We start from the raw sequence: 24,228 nt of genomic DNA, 5'->3' as shown, positions 1-24,228 counted from the left end.
AAGCTCGAGCGGGTTGGAAGCTAGTCGGAGATCCATCACACTATCCTTCAACTATAACGGTAGATTTTGATGATTTCGAGTCATGGTTTTAATGGCATGTATCGGTGTCTTTGCTTGATGAAATTAGCCATTATGGTTGGTTTGTATACATGCTATTTTGGGTGATGAAATGGTTGATATGATATCATGTACATTTGGCCTTATAATGGTTGTTATTTTGGTGTTGTGTGATTAAATGATGGAAGTTGGAATAGTAGTTAAAATATGTATGTCATGAGTTGTTCTTGTTATGCTAGAATGCGTATTTGAAATGTTGGTTGGTATTTAATAAGATGGTATATCAAGTTAATATTGGCTAGTTTTTGTAGCCTTGAATGTGTTTGGCATTTGGTAAATTTATTAAGATTGATGGTATATGTGGAAATGGTCATAATGGTATTAGTTGTGCATGGGATTGGTATGTGAACATTATGGTAAATATAGTATTTAAGTTGTGCAATTGGTTGATTGAATTATGGATGAATTTAGTAAATGTTTAATCAAGTTTGATTGTTGAGATTGAGGTGCCATTTTGGCATATTGGTTGAATGGTTAGTTACTATGATATTTTAGCTTGAATATGCATATTTTAAGTATGTTTTGAATTCATGAATATAGGTACATTTGGGTTGTGTAAGTGGTTAGATTTTGAGTGAAATAAATGCCTTGAAAATGACCTATTTCGAATGTCCACACGGCCATGTGACCCCTGCAGTGTGAATTTTTCCATCTTTTTCTATAAAGTTTTAAATGTTTTCAATTTAGTCACGAATCATTTCTAAAGTATTTACAGGGCCTCGAGGGCTTGAAAAGGGATGCTATGATTGTGTTTGAATGGAATATGATGTGTTTTATAAATGGTTTTAATCGTATGTTTTTAGTTAAAAGTTTCTGGTAATGCTCTGTAACCCTATTCCGGCTATGGACACGGGTTAGGGGTTTTACACATCATGTATACGATTTAACTCCAGAGATAACTCTAATTGATAGACAATCGATCCAACTCATTTTGGACTCCGATAAGGCCTAGTGAACCTAAGGCTCAACTTGCCCTTACGTCCAAACCGAAAGACCTTTTCCATGAAGATACCTTAAGAAAAAAACTTGATCTCCCACTACAAATTCAATATATTTCATCTTTAAATCCCCATAAGACTTCTGTCTGTCAGAAGCTGCCTTAAGTCAATACTATATCAATCTAACCTTGTCCTCAGTCTTAGAAATCAAATCAGGACCCGTAATCCACCTCTCACCCAACTCAGTCCAAAACAAAGGGGTGCGACACTTACGATCATATTAAGCCTTGTAAAGTGCCATCTGAGCACTAGACCAAATGCTATTATTTTACGCGAACTCAGCCAGTGGTAGAAACTTCTCCCAACTACCACAGAAGTCGATGACACAACTCCGTAGTATATCCTACAGAATCTAAATCACTCTCTTAGATTGCCCATCAGTCTGCAGATAGAGTACAATACTGAAGTCCAATTGAGTACCCAAAGCCTCGTACAATTTTTTCTAAAACCGATATGTAAATCGAGGGTCTCTATCAGAGATAATTGAGACCGATATCCCATGAAGTCTAACAAACTTGGAAATTTACAACTTAGCCGATTTCTGCGGAGAATAATCAGTCTTAACCGAAAGAAATTGGGAAGACTTGGTCAATCGATCCACGATGACCCAAACAGAATCCTTCTAAGGAATCTTAAGTTGAAGTAAACTCAAAGGTAGTTAGTGCTCTGCCTTAACTTGCTGGCACGTCAGACAACGAGAAACAAATTCTGTTACCTCTCATTTCAAAGCGGGCCATCAGTACAATTCTCAAAGATCTCGATAGATCTTATTTCTACCGGGATGCATAGCATAAGGGCTGCTATGCGCTTTTCGTAATATAAACTGCCTTAACTCCACATCATCAGGCACACAAACCCGACCTCTGAAACACATAACCCCCTCATTATTCAGCTTAAAATTGGAAGTCCTACCCTTTTCAACCTGCTGAAACCGAAGAACTAGAGAATCATTCACCAACTGTTTATCTGAAATTTGATCAATTCAAGTCGACTTAACTTGCAACTCAACTAACAAACTACCGTCATCAAACAGGCTTAGGCAAGCAAACATTGCCCTTAAATCAAACATCGATCTATGACTGAGAGCATCGACCACAACATTGACCTTACCAGGATGATACTCTATCACATAGTCATAATCCTTAAGCAACTCAATCCATCCACGTTGCCTAAGATTCAATTCCTTCTAGGTAAGGAGGTACTTGAGGCTATTGTGATCGGTATAGATGATACACCTCTCACCATACAGATAGTACATCCATATTTTTAATGTGAAAACAACCGCAACTAAGTCAAGATCATGTGTAGGATAGTTACCTTTGTGTGACTTAAGCTGCGGGATGCATAAGCCACTACTTTACCATATTGCATAAGAACACAACGCAAACCAGTGTGAGAAGCATCACTATACACAGTAAACTCTTTACTCGATTCAAGCTGTATCAGGACGGGGACTTGAGTCAAAATAGATTTGAACTTCTCTAAGCTCGATTGTCGCTCAATAGTCCACACAAAATGTGAGAACCCCTCCATAAATCTCTAATAATAACTTGCTAAATCGAGAAAATTTCAGATCTCAGACACATTCCTAAGTTGTTTCCACTTAAGAACAACCTTAATCTTTTTAGGGTCAACACAGATACCCTCAACAGAAACTACATGTCCCAGGAAAGTGACCTCACTAAACCAAAACTCGCGCTTGCTCAACTTAGGGTAAAGTTTTTTCTCATAGAGTATTTACAGAACCACTCTAAGATGTTCATCATGCTCAACCTCATTCTTAGAGCACTCTAAAATAACATTGATATAAACAACAAAAAACTAATCCAGATATGACTGGAAGACCCGATTCATGAGATCCATGAACGCAACCGGAGCAATAATTAAATCGAATGGCATGACAAGGAACTCGTAATGCCCATAGCAAGACCTAAATATGCACATCAACCTCTCTAACCTTTAACTGATGATAGCTAGATCAAGATCAATTTTTGAGAACACTGATGCCTCACAAAACTGATAGAACAAGTCTATCCTCGAAAGTGGGTACTTATTTTTTACATCAATTTATTCAACTGGAGGTAATACACACACATCCTTATAGTACTATATTTCTTTTTCACGAAAAGAACTAGTGCTCCTCATAGAGACACACTAGGCCTGATGAACCCTCGATCGAGAAGTTCTTGAAGATGCCCTTTTAATTCCATAAGCTCCTTCGCTGCCATGTGGTAGGGAGCAATGGACACCAAAATTGTTCCAAGCAAAACCTCAATACTGAACTCAACCTCTCTATCTGATGGTAACCAAGACAATTCCTAGAGAAAGACATCCAAAAGTTCTATAATTGTCTGAATATCCTCAATAGAAGATTCCATAAAACTCATGTCATGCACATACACCAAAAACGCCTCACACCCTTTTCAGACTAACTTTTCGGCTACCAAATCAGAGATTACATTGAAAAGGTAATCTCGACGCTCACCAACCATAACAATCTCTATATCATACTTGGATCCCAGAGTTACTCTTTTTGTAGTACAATCCAAGCTGACTCAATGCTCCATTACCTAGTCCATACCCAGAATCAGATCAAACTCACTGAAGGGTAACTCCATCAGATTAGCCAAAAACACAACACCTTGTATCTCAAGCAGACACCTCCTGTAACGCCCCAAATTTTGGGCCTAAAAGTATGAGGCCTTGAGCTTGGAAGGGAATAGGAGACTGCTCTTAGATATTTTATTTGTGCAAGTGAGTAACACAAATTGCATGTTTAGTTGAGTGGCTAAGTGATTTGAGCGTATTTGGGAGTGCTTGAGATGCCTGGGTTCAAGTCTGGCCTTTGGCAAAATTTTAAATTATTTGGGCTCTTAATGGAACTTGGATGTTAGATTACAGAATTTATAATTATTTGAGGATGTTTTGTGACACAAAGAGAGGGGATGGTCTAGTGGCAAGGTGGCGTGCTATTTCTGGTAGGGGACTGGAGTTCGAGTCTCACTGCATGCAAATGGGATTATATATTTTATTCTTGAAGAGGCAAGAGTTGGTGTTGGATTTGAACTTTGTTGTTGGAGAGTTTGAATTGGTCTTGTGAGTTGGTTGTGGAGGATATCAAGGAGGGATAAGGGGAGAAATTCAAGGGGAGAGGGTTGAAGATTTTTAAGGAATTTGAAGGCTTGAGAAGTTCTACCGAAATAGGTTTTTTGCTCTTAGAAATTCGGCTATGGGCTTTTGTTAGGTATATCTGAAGTGCCAGAGTTGTTTTCTTGGCTAGATCTTTTGTATGTTGCCGTTTGGTTTGTCCTTTTCAGCTTTAGTTTTGCTTCTTTTCTCTAAAAGAAACTGAATACTATTTCTTCTCTGCTTGAAACTTCCTACTCATCTATTCTTTAATCATTTTCTACTATAGCCGACCCTCTCTTCTACTTTCATCTCTACTTCTTTTCCAATTCCATTTTTCTTTTCTCTGTTAGGCCGAAATCTTATATTCTCTTCCTCTCAAATCTATTTGTTCTTCTTGTTTCGGGCCAAATCTTCCTGACTAACTATTGCCGAAATACGCTTGTTTTATTGCTAAGGGGGTGTTACAACCACTTTATTATTTCATTCTTAGTTAAATTTCTTTTGGCTCTATTAACAAGCTTTAGTTTTCCCTTTTCTTTCTCTTGAGGGCTAAATGTATGGTTGTTTTATAATAACTTATGATCTACCGAATCATGTTATGAGGGGGAATCGCCCTTGATCAGTAGTGAGGCGCTAGTATCTGTTAGATCTAGCAAGGTTAGTGTTTGTGGTTTAGTAAATAAAATTGATGGATTAAGAGGATGCGTTAATCTTGTGTTGTTTTGGTTATAGGTTTTGTGCTCCAGATTATTCGCACTCTTTGTTGTTGCAATTAGGTGTGTATTTGTATGTGGTATTAGATGATCGGCTAAAAAGCCTAAAGTATGTGTTGTTACACTGCTATGACTATAGATCAACAAAATGCCGAAAAGTAAAAAATATGGCTATGATGCCATACGAGCATGCGATCGTGCGTATGGTGAACTGATCCCATAAACATGGGCGTTAGTCTGTAGAGGCCACCACGAGATCTCTCGTGGTCTTAGGCTGTTCTGGGCCTCGTTAAGCCGAAATGGGTTGTGTGGGCCTAGTGGGCTTATGGGCCTAGTGGGCTTGTGGGCCACACAGATAAAATGTATGTGATTTTGTAGCTATTGTTAGGCTGTGACGCTTGCATAATTGGGGTCGTTATGGGCCTCGATGGGTGGAAATGGTCGTGTGGGCCCAATAGGCTTGTGGGCCCACACGGGTAAAATCTTCAGTAAGTGATCATTGATAGATTGGTTTATGAGGCTTCCGATACCGTCTGTGAAGCTGGACTAAATGGGCCACACAAGCGTGTGAGCCCATTTGGGCCCAATAGCGATTTTTGGGCCCATATAAACTGTTCTGGCCGTGTAGGTTATCTGAGTCGCTCGAAGTGATGATAGACCTTTGAGGAGGTTGTAATAAATACCGAGACACCAATATTTGTAAAATAACCGTAATGCCCCTGTAGGGTAAAATGACTATAATGCCCTTATAGGGTAAAATGATCTTAATGCCCTTATAGGGTGAAATAACCGTAATGCCCCTGTAGGGTAATATGACCGTAATGATCCTAGAGGGTAAATGACTATTTTACCCCTTGAGGTTAAATGATTGATTTGTCTGTGATGTAAATGATTGATTTGTCCGAGATGTAAATGACTGATTTGTTTGTGATTTAAATGACTGATTTGTCTGTGATTTAAATGACTGATTTGTCTATGATTGGTATGACAGATTTGTCTGTGATTTGTATGACGGATTTCTAGCATGGCATTCTGCATACATGACATACTGCATGGGGTGGGAATTCTGTTATGGAGGAAGTACTGTACTGGTGGCTCTACCACAATCACTATTACTGGTGGCTTGGCCACATATACTGTTACAGGCAGCTTTGCTGTGATACTGTTACTGGCAGCTTTGCTGCGACGCTACTGATGACTTTGTGCCAATCATATTACCATTACTGATGGCTGTGTGCCGATTATATTACTACTACTGATGGCTTTGTGCCAATCATAATACTGTACTTATGGCTTGTAGCCATTCTGTTTATAGCTTATAGCTATCCTGTTTACGGCTTTTAGCCATTCTGGTTTCTGGAAAATTTGCTGCGATACTGATTAGTGCCGCAATTGGTGATGATATTGGTTTGTTGGCTAGGTGGGTCGATTTTATCCCCACATGGTGTGTTGGTTGGTACGGTGGTGTGTTGGCTGGATTGGGATGGGTTGCATGATTGCATTGTTGCATTTCTATTACTGATTCTGATACTTTATTGGGCTTAGGCCCACATGTACTCTGTTTCTGATTCTGATAACTATAATGGGCTAAGGCCCATACTACACTTTTATTATTTTGGGCTAAAGCCCACATTATTCTGTGACTGAAAAGGGTTCAGTCCCAGAATGTTACTGCTTATATTACTGACTGAATGATAAGGGATTACACACTGAGTTTTTGTAAACTCACCCTATTTTTAACCTTTCAGGTAATCCCCAGCGTTTGAAGGTTCGGAACTGTGAAGGACTCAGAGAGGGCCACAGAACTGCACAAGTTCTATTCTGTTTTGCTCATTTACTAAAGCACTTTGATTTTGATTCGGGATGTAATAAGGCCTTTAAAATTATGGATTTTAAATTCGGGATTTTATTGATTATGATTCTTATCTGCTAGAAGGAGAACCAAGTTTTCCAAAACAATAACTATTTTCAAATGCTACGTTTTCGCAACTCAAATTTTAAATAACACATTTTCGTAAATCATTTGTTTTAAATTAAGCTTCCGCAACAATAAGGTTTTGAAGGTATCAATGTTTCTTTAATAAACCTCGATTGAAAATAAGGAAATGCAAACTGAGGTTTTGTACAAGTTTTAAATGGCAAGAAATTTGAAATTTCAAGAAGGGTTTTCAATGAAAATATGGTTTTCGAAAAACACTTCAATGTGACACACCAGATTCGACAATAACGTCTAAGCCAGGTGTGGAGTGTTACACGTCCTATAAACTTTATTAACGTGCATTGACAGAAATCTCACCAGAAGTACTTTCGATAGGAATGCCCAAATTAACAAAAACAGTACTAGCTATATATGAGTGGGTTGAACCAATATCTATCAATGCAAAATAAGAAACATAATGAATGAAAAATATAGTAGTTATCATATCAGTGGTGTCTCTATCCTTGAGGTGTCTTACCGCTTATATTAATGTAGGTTGTCTTGTGTTGGTTTGATTAGCATCTCTGCTCGGTGCTCTCTGCCTTTAACCCATACCATTACCACCTCTAGCCTGACCACGGTCCCTAGGTGGCTGCTAAACTGCCCTTTGAGGCGGAACCAAACCCGAAGCTGAAGCTTGCGCCTGATCGACCGGAAGTGGATAGTTCTTAATGCAGTGTTCCATAGACCCGCTTCGAAGATAATCTTCCAACCTCCTCCAACACTCGTCTGGATGGTGCCTACCATAATCCCCACATAACTAAATCCAAGCAGAAGTAATCGGTGCATCAACCTACAGAGGCCCATCAAACTTAGCCCATTTCTTAGGCTGCTGAGCAAAACTAGAAGGACTCAAATCCCTCTTAAACTTATTTTGGCCCCTCTCCCTATCCCTTTTTTCGCGCTCTGTGTACTTAATCTCTTTTGTGATTTTTCCTTCTCCACAGGAGTTTCGAAGACTTGCTCCCTTTATGGAGCTACAAGAACCTTAATGTCATATCTCAGACCGTTCTAAAAATGGACACTCTTTTCATAATCATTTTTAATTAAGCTTTGAGCATACTCGACCACAAATCTTTTGCCTCATACTTGGCCACAAATCTTAACCTTAGGAATTCAGCCTCATACTCGACCACAAATCTTTTGCCCTTAGTCAACCCAATAAACTTAAGCCTTTGAGCCTTAATATATCTCGCCCCTACATACTTATTCTAGAAGGCACTACGAAAGGTCTAAGTTACCTGTTCTGGTTGGATGCCTTGCTCAACAGTTTTCCACCGCTGGTATGCTTCATCTCAAAGAAAAGATACTGAACCTTTCAATTTTAGCTCAAGGGTGCTTTCCAAGTCATTCATGATTTTTTTTGTGGCCTCCAACCAATACTTGGCTACATTCGGGGCGATCTTAGTGACTCCCCTTAAAAATTCTGTTCCATTAGACCGGAGTCGTTCTGTTACTAACCCTTAGCTACTGATCCAGTATGGGCCCTAACGACCTTTTCAAGTACTCTCAACATATCTTGGGACAGTGCGTCGTCCCTAGCAATTTGAGTTTAAAACTTAGTCTCAATAGTAGGCATCCAAACAGTCTCGCTCGTGTCTAAATTGAGCATATTGCCCATAAAAAATGACTCAGACTGAGCCCCTCTTCGGTGCCCTCCACGCCCACGAGGTACCACGTCCGCGGGTTTTACGCATACTAAGTATGCTTAACTTAACTACAATTAAAAATTTTATGTATTAGTTTGAGTTTGTTATCAAAACTTTAAGTCTAAATTTTTATTAAATTTTTTTTACAGAATCATCATAGTTTTTAGCTAAAGCAGAGTAATTCTAACACTATAGTGTCTTTCTAAACTATAGAGTATAACTAAAGTAGAAGTACTTACAAGATTGGCGCCAGAGACTTGGAAATTTTTCACAAACTCATTTATCAGAATAAATAAAAAATACATATTATTTTAAACATTTTTCATAAAAAAATTAAACCCAAAAATCTCAGCTCGAGTTTTGAAACTACGCTATGATACCATCAAATGTAACGCTCCAAACTTAGACTTAACGTACTGGCCAAGTCTAAAGAAGTTATATCCCCATCGTTCTAAAATCCAGAAACCACTTTGATCGCATAAAGTTAAACATTGTTTAATTTTGAGAATGAAATTTTTAGGGTTTTAGGGAAAACACTTTTCATTATTAATTTCATTAAAATTGCAGAAGCATACTTATATACCATCATTTAGTTTTGCAGCAAAAATTCTTAAGTTAGATAGGGTTTTGAAAAAAAACGTAAATTAGTTTTTAAATTCAACCTGTTGCAGTTTGGATTATAAAAAACCAACGTCAATACAACAATTCAAAATGAAAATATAAAATTCGAACCATAAAACAATCCCCGAAAGTCCAAAAATAGTATAAAGGAAAATCTTATTTAAATTCGACAGAATTAAAAGAAATTCAATTATTAATAATCGAGCTCCTGCCACAACTATCTATCTTAAGTCTGTGGATTACTTGAGAACAAAAAAATAGAAAGTGAGCTTACGAGCTCAGTGAGTAACTTATTTCAAACAATAAATCAGACACACATGATTTAACAGATGATATAGTAGATATATGCTCAGATACATTTAATGAACAATTACAAATACAGATCCTACCCTCAATTATTACACACCATTTCCAACCATCCCTACACACCAATTAGGTTAAAAAATACCCATCCAGCCCTACGTACCACTAAGTGAATGTATGTCACTTTTTAGAAAAATAACAGTCTAACTGCCAGAATCGGATAAGCATTTCAAAGCCACCAGGACAGACATGTGGCATCAACCACCAGATAAAGCAGACAATTAAACTGTAAACACTTTCTTATTTAACATAAATAGAGCATCAAATATCATGTTTTACAGTCTTATTTATACCATAGAGACCCTACAAAAGGGAAAATTTTGATTTGCACATCAGATACGACCCTAGGGTAAAAATTTAAAAAATGGACCCAGACGCCCGTGTGGCCTACACGGCGTAATTGGCCAGCCTTACACACGTCAATGTGGCCGATACAACCTAATTGACCCAGACCGTGTCATACGGTCTGGCACACGGCCTGTCACATGGTTGTGTGGCATCAAAAATTTACTTTTCAGCTTCGCGTCGTTCGTTGTTTTTTGGGTGTTTCATTACACACCTCGTTATTTTTTTATGCGAAAGAAACAATGCGAATTTTGGTACCTAAAAGCATCATTCACCTAACGAATTAGACAATGAAAAAGAATTGATTAAGTGGATATGGTCCTCGATTTTCCTAAAATATCAATCAAACTAAATACGATCAATCCAAACAACTACAATAGCCCTAAATTGGAATTAAAACACTTACCCTTGAACTAAAATAGCACCCTTACAAGCCTTAATTCGTCGGAGGATTAATTGCCTCGTGATCTGTATTTAGGAAACCCACACAATTATACATACGAAACATAACTCTACAAAAGTCCCCAATTAACCAAAGATAACAGAATTCCTCAAAAGCATACAAGATTATTCATTACTTACTCAAGAATCAAGATGTAAATGACACAATCACAACACCCACCACTGAATTGTGAATGACACAATTAAAAGTGATCAAGAACGAAAAAGCGATTGAGCAAAGGAAAAAGAAGAAGAAAAGAAGAAAAAGTTTCAGAAATTTTTCTGGAACTAATGTGAAACAACAAGAAAGAGAGAGAATATGTGGGAGAAGGGGGAAACCTGAAACATGTGGGAAAAAATTTAGGGAAATCTTTGAATTTGTAATTAATTTGTTAAAAAAAATAATGATAACAACAAACTAGATTTCTTATAACTAATCAGATTTTCGAGTGTTTGAATTTAATCTAAATTCATCCACATAGGTGACACAAAGCATGGGAAAAATATTACCATTTGCTCACGTAGGGATTTAAACACAAGATCAACGGGTAAGCTAAAACCTTACAAGTGAACCAACAGGCTCATTTTTGACACAAGTTGAGTGAAAATTACATTTAAGTCAAATTTTTAAAGATAAAGATAGGGAAAAAAAATAGCAAAAAATTCAAAGAAAAGGAATCCAACCTAGAACCTCCAACACAAGCACCACACTTAACTACTGAACCAAATTAAGTGACACGGCAAAATTTAACAAATCAGAACTCAAATTTTTAGGGCGTTACATTTCTGGCTGAGCAACACAATAATGATGAATATTGAGGTGTCATCAACTTGAATACTATGAAAACGAATGGTTGCTCGTGTTAGATCATTCTAAAAATAAGGTAACCCATTTTAACAAAAAGAAAAGGGAATGGAAATGTAGCTCTTCACACATGAGTGAGGTTAGGTGATTTACTTATATTAGAAGAGATTTTTTAAAGATATTTAAAAATGTTGCTCGTATTTGGGCTAGAAAAAGTGACTAAAAGAAGTGCAAAAGAATCAACACGGAATACCTGATTAAGTGTTTGTTGATTATGGAATAGTAAAATGAAAGATGTTATTGACGAGCTAAAATTTTTTATGGACTACATCATCAACTATCCCTTTGGATTTTTGCAGCATATATGCAATTATATTAGTATACATATGTGGGAAAACCAATACGAATTCATAAAAGGAAAACCAACACCATCTATTGTCACTTTTGAACACTAAAAGTAACATTTTATAAACATATTGCAGTTTTCTATTCGATGTATCTAAATTGGGTAAAATTTTTACCTGACTATCGAAATTCGTAATGAAAAAAAACTTACTTAAGTATTCTGTGTAGATGCTTTTCCAATTCCTTTCATCATATTTTCTAGCACAAATACGAGTAACATTTTGAAATATCTTTAAAAAATCTCTTTTAATATAAGTAAACCACCTAGTCTTACTCTTGTTTTAAGACCTAAATTTCAACTCCCTCTAATTTTTTTTTACAATACATTACTACGTTGTCTGAATGTTCTAACGGGAGCAACCATTCATTTTCATAGTATACAAGTCAGTTACACCTTACTATGTCGTCATCAGTGTGATGCTCCGCTAAAAAATTTTACATTCGCAAAGCTGTCCTTTTTTCTGCATTAGGGAGTTTTAAAGTTTTGAAGCGAAGAAATTTGCTCAACTTTTCTTCCTTATATAGACAAAAGGTAGCTTTACGAATATACAAATTTCTGGCTGAGCATCACAATGACGATGACATATTGAGGTGTCATCAACTTGTATACTATCAAAACGAATGGTTGCCTGTGCTAGAACATTTTGAAAATGTGGTAAAGTATTTTAACTAAAACAAGAGGGACTGGAAATGTAGGTGACACATGAGTAAGGTAAGTGGTTTACTAATATTAGAATAATTTTTTTAAAGATATTTCAAAATGATGCTCGTATTTGGGCTAGAAAAAGTGATGAAATGAGGTGCAAAAGTATTTACACGGGCTATTCGAGTAAGTGTATGTTCATTACAGATTCTAATGGTCAGGTAAAAGTTTTACCCAATTTAGAAAATGAGAGATGATATTGGAGCTAAAATTTTTGACTAACTTCACCATCAACTATCCCTTCGGATCTGCCATTTGAGATTATAATCATTTTAGATTGCTTGCTAACTGAAAGCTTTTCTTGGCTATCTCGAGTCTAAATTTTTGTAAGTTGATTGTATCTTTAATATCTTTATTTTAATTTCCACATTGATAGGATCAACATGAATCTAAAGTTTTTACTTGATGCCCCTTTTGTTTGGGGAGAGATCGATAAGTGTTACTTCTTTACAAGTTTTGATTATCTCATAAAGAAAAATGTGCTTGATCAGAAAACATATTATAAAATTCAGGATATTCGCAAAACTTATGCAGCATAAGTGCAATTATCAATTGTCATATTTTAAAAATATTTTAAAAATATAATAATCAAAGTTCAAAACTTGTGCAGCATATGTGCAGTTATATTAATATATATGAGAAAACTAATACGAATTTATAAATGAAAAACCAACATCATCTATTTGCACCTTTGAATGGTAAAAGTAACAATTTGTAAGGTTATCGCAGTTTGCTATTCAGTGTAACTAAATTGGGTAAAATTGTTACCCAACAATCGGAATCTGTAATGAACAAACACTTGGGTATTCTGTCTAAATGCTTTTGTAACTCCTTTCATCAGTTTTTCTAGACAAATACGAGTAGCATTTTGAAATATTTTTAAAAAATCTATTCTAATATTAGTAAACGACCTAGCATCACACCTGTGTAAAGACCTACGTTTCCAGCCCCTCTCTTTTTTGTTAAAATACGTTACTATGTTTTAAAAATGTTCTAACGTGAGCAACCAGTCGTTATCATAGTATACAAGTCCATGCCCAGGCTAATCGAAGGCCATTTTCTTCCAACCGACCCCGATTACGACGGAGTAGAAGGAGATTCGGCCACCAGGTAAGCCTCGACCCTTTAACTCCTATTTTCTTTTATTTTTTTTGCACCGAATATGGAATAAGTATAAAAAATGAAGTAGAAGAAAGAACGAAAAGAAAAAAGAAATCTGCAATTACCTTTCAAGTTTTTTTTTTCTCTGAATTTTTTTTGTATTTAATATGTGTGTGTGTTTACAGATTCTAAAATCGGCCTTTATAGTCGAAAATGAAAAAAAGAAAATAAAATCAAAAAATTAAAAGAAATCTGTCCTTTTTCATTTGCTATCGATTTTTGCTCTTTTTGTTTGCTTGTCGTTCTTGCAGGTACGACGTACGCGCAGCACGTGGCGGTGTGTGAAGGCTGTACGGAGGCGTGAGTGGATGGGGAGAACGGCGCTGGAAGCTGCTAGGGTTTCAGCCTCTGATTTTGCATTGGGCCGCTTCGTTATTGGGCCAGGGTCTAGGCAAATTGGGTTTAAATTTTAATGGGCCTTAGTGGATTAGCAATTTGGGCCTGATGTTGGGTAGTTTAGGTATTGGTTTCTGTTAATTGGACTTTGGGTATGTAATTTTGGGTTTGTTTTTAAATTGGGTTAATGTATTGGACATTTGGTCTTTTAATTTTTTTATTTTTATATTTGGGTTTTAATATCTGTATTGGGCCGGGCAAAATTTGGGTATTACAGCTGCCCCTCTTTGCTCGTTGTCATGTAACGAGAATAAAGCAAAGACTAAAGAGGACCAACTTTGCCCGATCGTGCCAGACTTTGGTGCTATTCTTCTTTAAGTAGCCTCATTCCATCCTACTACATCTTTAGAGGTATAGGAATTAGTGTCTCGATCCATTCCACCGCAACGTCGGGGAGATAGGATTCGTAGCTTGTAGCTTCTAAAAAGAACAAAATTTGCTATCTCTAGTTGGCAAGACTTGATGCGATCTGCTCTACTGCAACTTCAGAGAGATAAGATCTATTACTTTAATCCGCTCCACTACAACTTCAGGGAGATAGGATTATCGACTTCAATCTGCTCCACTGCAACCTCAGGGAGATAAGATTTGCTTCTTCGGTCTACCCCACTGTAACTTCAGGGGGATAAGACTTGTTTTCTCAGTCTGCTCCACTGCAACCTCACGGAGATAAGACTTGATGCGGTCCACTCTACTGCAACTTCAGAGAGATAAGATCTATTACTTTAACCTGCTCCACTACAACTTCAGGGAGAGAGGATCTGTAATTTCCCAACCTATTCCACTGCTGACCAGGAATATAGGACTTGTGGCTTAAATCTGCTTCCTTACACTTGAAGATAAGATTCGCCGTCTTTGATCTACTCCACTATTGCTTAGGGAGACAAGATCTGTAATTTCCAACCTATTCCACTGCTGACCAGGGATATAGGACTTGTGGCTTAAATCTGCTTCCTTACTCTTGAAGATAAGATTTGCCACTTTCGATCTGCTCCGCTACTGCTTAGGGAGACAAGATCTGTAATTTCCCAACCTATTCCACTGCTGACCAGGGATATAGGACTTGTGGCTTAAATCTACTTCCTTACACTTGAAGATAAGATTCGCTATCTTTGATCTGCTCCGCTATTGCTTAGGGAGACAAGATCTGTAATTTCCCAACCTATTCCACTGCTGGCCAGGGATATAGGACTTGTGACTTAAATCTGCTTCCTTACACTTGAAGATAAGATTCACCGTCTTTGATCTGCTCCGCTATTGCTCAGGGAGACAAGATCTGTAATTTCCTAACCTATTCCACTGCTGGTCAGGGAGCTAGGTTTTGTGATTTCACCGATCTGTTCTCTGGGGAACATAACCTATATAATTCATTTATGAACTTAATTATGCCTAGTGATTAGGATGTCATGATCAGAATGAATCAAATGCTCCTAACTAGACATGTGTGAATGGTGTTTGCATGAATGCAGAATCTTATTTTTCCGAGAACGATCCCACTTAGGTTGTCATTACTCAAAGTTTATCAAGGCTTTAACACTGACGTGCTACAACGCCATCTTGCTCGACTGGCTTTTACAAAGAAACACTTATTTAGATTGCCCCCACTATAAACCTCAAAGTTCAATCCATTAGGGTGCAAGATTTGTACCATCATTCTCCCACTGTAATCCAAGGGTAGAAATATGTGGCTTTCCCTTAATCCTTTCCTATCACAATTCAAGGATACCGGATTTAAATCTTTCTAGTCCCCTACACCATTCCTAGGGTGTCGTACCAAAGTCTTATACTCAAATGAAGGCTTTCTTCTTCGAGGAAACCTCTTCCCATTGCCTGATAATCATGCTTGCTTGTTTATTTAAGCTTTGTCATCAACATGACCTTATTGTCATTTTGTTCAATCAATGCATTTGACAACAAAATCCAAAGAGGAAGTCCAAATTTAGACTCTTCCTTCTCAAATTTCCAACCTTTAAATTTGGTGTGCTCTAAACAATAGTCTTGTTTCAGGTTCCTATATTATTTAGAAACTTTTCAAGGTAATATGCAAAACTTCCTTTGTGAAAGTTTTATTAGTCCATTAATCATTATTCCAATGGAACATGCTTGTAAAAAGGGTCATAACAATGGATAAGAATAAAGTTGGTTCTGAGCATAGCTCGAAAGGAATAAATTATCAAAAATAGTAAAGAAGGATAGTAAAGAAATTGATTGGGGATATGTCTCTTGAAAAAGAATGAAATATTCCAGGAACAACAAATTCAATATAAATAATATGAGAATTGGGTGCCCCAGATATCATAGCTTGAACTTCTCTGTACAAACTTTCTAAAGACCATTCTGAGTTTGACATGTGTTTTGGTGATCTACAGTGCTTTGTCGATGCCCCAAGATGTCGCCTATTTCCTTTTCTGTTTGATTCAGGTATAACAAGATTGCCGCATGTCCCAATCTGATCAAGATACAAGTTGCTCTAATCACTTCATGCCCCATTCTGATCAATATTTGAGCCGCCCTTTTCGGGTTTTTAACTCAAATCCCATTTGGCCTAAGGTGCCCTTTGTGGGTTTTCCCCTTAGCCTCTCCATTTTTACTTTTTCATTTTTAATTTTTTTGACTCAAAGTGCCATTTACAGGTTTTCACCTTGGTCCTTTCTTCTTCTTTAAACGAAATATTTCTTGATTGGATCCGAGTTTATAGGATTAGCCATCTCACTCAAGATCATTGCTCCTCTAAAAAAGTTCTTCTTTACAACATAGAGACATTCCCGGTTTGGCATTCATTTCACTCTAGAATCCTTTTATTGAGAAAGGATCTTTTCAACATCCAGCCCTCTCGTGGAATTCTCTGAGATGACCCTGTTTATTATGAGCTCATATCATTTGTTTTTGGTACATCCGACCCTGATGAACAGCTTTTAACCCTTTTCTTAGGTCCAACTGATCACATCGCGATTGGATCCTTCCAACTCTAATACCCGGAGATAGGGGATTTCAATAGGTAAAACTACCTCAATCTCCTAAACCAAAGAAAGCAACGTTGCTCTAATAGAAATCTTGATAGATGTTCGACAAGCAAGGAGGGCGAGTGGTGATTTCTCATGCCAGTCCTTGTAAGTCTCAGTTATTTTTCCAATTCATTGTCTTACAACACAGTGACAAACTGTGGTGTCTGATTTCGAATTGATTACAACTCTCAGCTGTCGTGTTATCATTCAAGTTCAATGCATTTTCCAATACCATCGGCATATGATGACATTGATGCATGCAATAGCCTCTATCCATTTGATGAAGTAATTAATGATCTCAATAGTGAAGCAATGCCCATTAGAAGTCTTCGATAATGGTGATGTCCATGCCCCATTTTGCTCAAAGTTTGAGTCGCCCTTTTCGGGTTTTCAACTCAAAACCACCTTTGGTCACAAAGCGCCCTTTGCGGGTTTTCGCCTTGGCCTCTCCTTTTCTTTTTCCTTTTTTCCATTTTTTTCTTCTCTCTTTTTTATTTCCATTTTGACTTTGATTTTGATTTTGATTTTTTTTTTTGGATTGGATCTGAACCCATAGGATTAGGCAAGTCCTTGTTATCCCTTTTGACCAGAACCAATATTCTTTCTTGATAAATTTTCCTACATAAGATCTCTCACTTTCACCTTGCATGTGGACAACCTTATTTGGTATCAGATTTCTTTCATAGAGCCTTTTGTGGCGCAACTATGACAGAAAACTTTGGATCTTCCTCTTTAATCAAAGTAAAGTCTAAAAACATCTTGAAGGGATGGAAACTAGACTTCAAATGGGCAAAGCTATGCTGAGCCAATGAAAGAGGCATTGCCCCGACAAAGAATTGCATCGCTCATACTGCAAATTTCTGACATCGCGCTGTTGTGCAGATTTCATTATGAGCGGTTAACCCGGACATATCCTGGTATGACCATACAAAGACATCTTTGAACTCTAGAGGTCACTCAACAACGTGTTGCTTCATCTTTGCGGCCAAGTCAATTCTAATATTCACCAAGCCCACAATTGCTAATGATTCCTTATGAGGTAGGATCTGTCTATCCTCCCGTGCTACCATCCTCAACAAGTCCGGAGATAGGCTACAATCCATGTCATTTTCAAAGTCATGTGATCCCTCTAAAAACATATCTTGCTCAAAAGGGATTCTAAGTCTGTAGCAGTGTCACTCATGTCATTGATATCTGAGGACCCATAGTAAGTACCAAAGAATATACAAAAGAATATATAAATTCATGAATAATTATTTGTACCATATGATTATGAATGAATGAATAATAATTTGGAAGAAAATTCAAAAGAACGAAAGAATCTGGAATTATTTGTAAAGAATGAAAATATTGGCTCAACAATAATTGCAACGATGTATTTCATTAAAATAACAACGTTCAGACATGAACCTATTTCACAAAGGAATTTCTATCATTTCTAGGCTAAAAAAAACAAAAATGTTCTGAACATTACTCTAGATAAGCTCTAAAAACTACAGGGATTTCTTCCGCAGTCTAATTGCTTAGAACACTCCCAGGGTTATAAGGGCGGATCTCTAACAAGGTCCTTTTTCATTTGTGTCTTCAAATATGTCATTGATGTGAACACTTCGCAACTCTATGCGTATGTTTTCCTCCTCTTTAATTTCCTGACAAAGCTTCATCTCCTTGTCGTCCATCATGCCCAAGGTCTTGAATTTCACGCTCTCTTGGGTATTGTACCCTTTTTCGTGATGGAACTTACAATGGTTCCTTGTCTTTCCATGGTTTCCTCCTGAATAAAAAATAACTAGTCCCCTTCCTGCTCTCACGTCTACCCCATTATCATCATGATCGGGTAGTGGATTTTCTGCGCTAGACGAGTCATCAAATCTGACAACACCCATGTTAATGAGTTTTTCAACCAGTTTCTTGAAGGCAATGCAATTCTCTATTGAATGCCCCGTAATTCCCGTATGGTAGTCACATTGTGCGTTCACGTCATACCATTTGGGGTACAGGGGCTGCACAGGTTTTAAGTAGAAGGGGGCCACCACATATGCATTAAATAGACTTTGATATAGCTCTTTATATGACATCGGAATTGGTGTGAACTGAAGCCTTTCTGTATTTGTCTTGTTTAAAGGACTATGATGTCTGGTGGTTTCTGTCTTTGGCCTACCCACAGTTATTGGCTTTGAGTGGCCCTTGTTATACCTACCTGCATTATCCCATTTATTTCCCTTCCTCCTTGGGGCCTTTTTAGTATCTAGGTACTCCACCCTCGCCTGCTTTGTTTCAGCTGGGCTATCAAGAGCAACAGGAAAATTGTTCCTCAAATTGAATCTTAGGCCTGTCAAACAATTCACTAGTGTCGATGTACCAGTCTGATAATGTTGGGATTTGATAGTAAAGAGTGCCCCGTGTGAACGCCCATCTGGCTGGATCTGTGCACTTATCGGAGTACAATCTAGGGAATAGGCAAGATCCTCAGTATTAACCCCAAAGTGGACCACTGGGTCTTTCCTTTTTTCTAACTCTCCAGCTAACAGTCGGTTGAACTGGCTCATCATAGTGCTCTGTAATTCTAGCATCTGATCTCTCATTTCCTATTGAAATTTGGTCAATTGCTCCTGCATCTGTATCTGCATTCGCTCTAATTTTTCCAACCTTTGTTCCATTTCTCTAATCTTTGCTTGGATACCGTAAGGGTGTTTGGTTGGTTGGTTTTTCAGCTTAGCTGAAATAAATTTACTCAATTAAACTCTTTTAATAGATTTATGCATATGATGTCATGTAATGCAGATGCATAATATGAATGCCTAAAGAGACGTTGATTCTGATTCAATTACATTTAGGAAACTTTACTAGAAAGCAAATTCCTTCACATAAAGCAGATGCATGTACGACCTCTCCTTTATATTCCAAAAGACAACATCGATCCGCATGTCTGAGATAAGCTCGCCAATAGATGCCACTGGTAGCTTCTTTTCTTGATCTTAGTCGCGATTCATCATCTGCCCATCTTCATAAGGTTCGTCAGCTTTTTTAAGGGAGTTGAAATGTCGAAGGCTCTTAAACAATTGCCTTGAATCCTCAGGCCACGAAGCAAGGTCACGAATTCTTCCATCGCCCTTCTTGTGTTTCTCAGAATATATTCAGGCAACCGCACTGTTTTCTACTTTATCAAGGAATCCATATTCCATGACAAGCTTTCTAATTTAGTAATTGGATTTGAATCAATATCTCCTTTTAAGATGCAAATGCAATGCAATCATAATCAAAATAAAAAAAAGATGGGTTAGTACAAAACAGAAACAAACAAGGAAAACAAAAGTACCTAGTTGGATGACCACTAGGGGTTTCGAGTGGCTCTACCTAGGATGGGTTCCTAAGGTCTTCTATATGCGGTTTGGCTCTAAAGTCAAGGTACCCGAACCAGCAGATTCCTCGATCCTCACCCATTATAGGCTCATACAGACCGAGTTCGGTTTAAGGGAATATATTTCCCTATGGCTGCACGGAGATGAAAATCTCACGAAGACATAGGTACGGATGTATCCTGAAAGTATCCACTATCCTACACGGAGATGAAAACCTCACGAAGGAGTAGCTTCTCACTCCCACTTAAAAGGGTAAGACTAAACAGTCATTATGCAATATGATGCCAAGGTATAAAGACACAATTTACAATAATCATACAAACAAATGCAAAGAGAAGATAGTAAAATTTTTTAAAACCAAAATTTAATTTTCGACAATAAGACAAAACAATCAATTTTACGGTCTGACTCTCTTGGCTTTCCCCAGTAGAGTCGCCAAGCTGTCGAAACCATTTTTTTGAAAACAAAAAAATAGTTGTCGACTAGAAAAACGAAATTTGGAGTCGCCACCGACCTTTTATGGAGGTGTGATCGGATCACCTTGAAAATAATTTTAAGTCTGCGAATTTTGAGAAAACAGGTTCGGGAGTCGGTTACGCACGAGGAAGGGTTAGCACCCTCGTGACGCCCAAAATTGGTACCGAATTGATTGTTTAATGTCTTAGTGCCGAAAATTTGAAAATATTTTAAAATACAATCCTTTGAAATGCAAGCTTAAATAATTGAATTGGTTAAATAGACGGACCTATTTCAAAAAAATAAACCGCCACACTCAGTGAGTTAAAGTGCAACAGTTCAATCTTCAAAGTTAGATTCGTCCCTTTTTAAAAATTTTAAAAAAAATCATGTGCTTTAAGAAGGATATTTGATTATTTAAGTCAATCGAGAAATCAGAATCCAGTAAGTTAGGGTTCCATCTCTCGAAATTCCTAAACGTCAAATATGGCCTTTATTTTAAAATCGAGATAACAAAATGTCGTATCTAGTAAGTTAGGATCCAACATTTTGAAATCTTAATTACTTTATTTTAACAATTGCATGGTTTTAATAAAACAAACACTTGATTATCTAAATTCATCGAGAAGAATTGAAGCCTAGTAAGTTAGGGCACAATTCTCTCGAGAACCTATGAACACCAAGCTTTTTTAAGGATTAAGAAATAAAACATTTATGATGCTTTAATAAAATTCAACTCTTACAAATGGAACATGATTGAATAACGATACATATAATGTAATAGATAAATAACAATTTAGATTTAAACTAGAAGCAATTAAACAAAAAAAAATAGGCAAACACAAATATTGACTTTAATCATTTAAAAAAACATAAAAAATAAAAAAAATGAAGTAAAAATAAAAGTAAACAACTTTAAATTAGTATCTACATTCTAATTTATATAAGTAAAACCTAAAAATAATAATTTATACATAGTAATAATATATAAAAGTCAAATGAATAAAATAAAATAACAAATTTAAAAGGAATAAGGTTTTTATGCACAAGAAAATACCATTTGAAAATAATAATATATTATTATATATACGTGCATAGACTAAAAACATATTATATATGCATGTATATAAAAATATAAAGTATTATCATTAAAAAATTTGAAATTAATTATATATATATACATGTACATGAACATGAACAAAACAAAAAAAGGTATGTATAAATTAAGATAATATCTGAAAACATAAAATAATAATGACTACATAAATAATATTATATAATAAAAGAATTTATATATAAATTAGATTAACTAATATATACATATATACATATATATAAATACTATTAAATATAATAACAACAAATGAAATTAATGATAATAAATCAATTAATTTAATGAGGGCGGGTCTATTTTGAATCCAAACAAAATTCTAAGGGTTGATTTGAAATAAACATACAAACGACTGAATTGAAAACCATTTAACAACAAAGGAATTATTAAAGCAATTTAACGCAAAAATCTTCTCTGACGTGTGGATTTGGATATTCAATACGGTGCCGTTCAAACAATGGATCCAATCGAAATAGAAATCCAATATAATGTATAGATTAGAATAATAATAAAAATTGAATCAAAACCATGCGAAATATAGAAGGACTCCTCGCGCAAATGGACCATTGAAGCAAAACATGTGGATCCTTCCCTCGGACCGGGTCACCACGCGGGTCGTAGGCTTCTAAACGACGTCGTTTTTAAAGCTACTGAAACATGCTTAAAATAGAGCCGTTTCCTTCACATATAGACCGAAAATAAATCCTAAAACTAGCAGCCTATCATTTTCTAAGAAAAAAATAAAGATAAAAAAACTAAAGAACCCTAAAGGTTCTCTGCCCCGCTCCATGCGCAGGCTAACCGAAGGCCATTTTCTTCCAACCGACCCCGATTATGACGGAATAGAAGGAGAGTCGGCCACCAGGTAAGCCTCGACCCTTTAAATCCTATTTTCTTTTTTTTTTGCACCGAATATGGAATAAGTATCAAAAAACGAAGCAGAAGAAAGAACGAAAAGAAAAAGGAAATCTACAATCACCTTTCAAGTTTTTTTTGATTTCTCTGAATTTTTTTTGTATTCAATATGTGTGTGTGTTTACAGATTCTTAAATCGGCCTTTATAGCCGAAAATGAAAAAAACAAAATAAAATCAAAAAATCAAAAGAAATCTGTCCTTTTTCATTTGCTGTCGATTTCTGCGCTTTTTGTTTTCTTGTCGTTCTTGTCGGTACGACGTATGCGCAGCCGTGGTGGTGTGTGAAAGCTGTACGGAGGCGTGCGTGGCTGGGGAGAACGGTGCTGGAAGCTGCTAGGGTTTCTGCCTCTGATTTTGCGTCATTTAGAAGCCTCCGACCCGCGCGATGACCCGGTTCGAGGGAAGGATCCGCGCGTTTTGCTTCAATGGTCCATTTGCGCGAGGAGTCCTTCTATATTTCGCATGGTTTTGATTCAATTTTTATTATTAGTCTAATCTATACATTATATTGGATTTCTGTTTCGATTGGATCCATTGTTTGAACGGCGCCGTTTTGAATATCCAAATCCACACGTCAGAGAAGATTTTTGCGTTAAATTGCTTTAATAATCCCTTTGTTGTTAAATGGTTTTCAATTCAGTCGTTTGTATGTTTAGTTCAAATCAACCCTTAGAATTTTATTTGGATTCAAAATAGACCCGCCCTCATTAAATTAATTGATTTATTATCATTAATTTCATTTGTTGTTATTATATTTAATAGTATTTATATATATGTATATATGTATATATTAGTTAATCTAATTTATATATAAATTCTTTTATTATATAATATTATTTATGTATTCATTACTTAATTTTATTTTATGTTTTCAGATATTATCTTAATTTATACATACCTTTTTTTGTTTTGTTCATGTACATGTATATATATAATTAATTTCAAAATTTTTAATGATAATACTTTATATTTTTATGTACATGCATATATAATATGTTTTTAGTATATGCACGTATATATAATAATATATTATTATTTTCAAATGGTATATTCTTGTGCATAAAAACCTTATTCCTTTTAAATTTGTTATTTTATTTTATTCATTTGACTTTTATATATTATTACTATGTATATATTATTATTTTTAGGTTTTACTTATATAAATTATAATGTAGATATTAATTTTAAGTTGTTTACTTTTATTTTTACTTCATTTTTTTTATTTTTTATGTATTTTTAAATGATTAAAGTTAGTATTTGTGTTTGCCTATTTTTTTTTGTTTAATTGCTTCTAGTTTAAATCTAAATTGTTATTTATCTTTTACATTATATGTATCGTTATTCAATCATGTTCCATTTGTAAGAGTTGAATTTTATTAAAGCATCATAATCGTTTTATTTCTTAATCCTTAAAAATGCTTGGTGTTCATAGGTTCTCGAGAGAATTGTGCCCTAACTTACTGGGCTTCAATTCTTCTCGATGAATTTAGATAATCAAGTGTTTGTTTTATTAAAACCACGCAATTGTTAAAATAAAGTAATTAAGATTTCAAA

General features: G+C 36.1%; 1 long non-coding RNA gene across 1 annotated transcript; it reads left to right on the top strand.

Annotated features, from left to right (window-relative positions):
- Window positions 1-22,476: 22,476 nt before the first annotated feature.
- LOC121219541 (uncharacterized) lies at window positions 22,477-23,234 on the top strand. The gene is made up of 2 exons (XR_005916377.1): window positions 22,477-22,623; window positions 22,801-23,234. It is a non-coding gene; the product is annotated as an uncharacterized lncRNA (long non-coding RNA).
- Window positions 23,235-24,228: the final 994 nt, after the last annotated feature.

This window comes from Gossypium hirsutum, chromosome D07, assembly GCF_007990345.1.
Source record: "Gossypium hirsutum isolate 1008001.06 chromosome D07, Gossypium_hirsutum_v2.1, whole genome shotgun sequence".
NCBI lineage: Eukaryota > Viridiplantae > Streptophyta > Magnoliopsida > Malvales > Malvaceae > Gossypium > Gossypium hirsutum.
The sequence above is the reverse complement of the archived record's forward strand: the minus strand, read 5'-3'. Positions and strand labels throughout refer to the sequence as shown.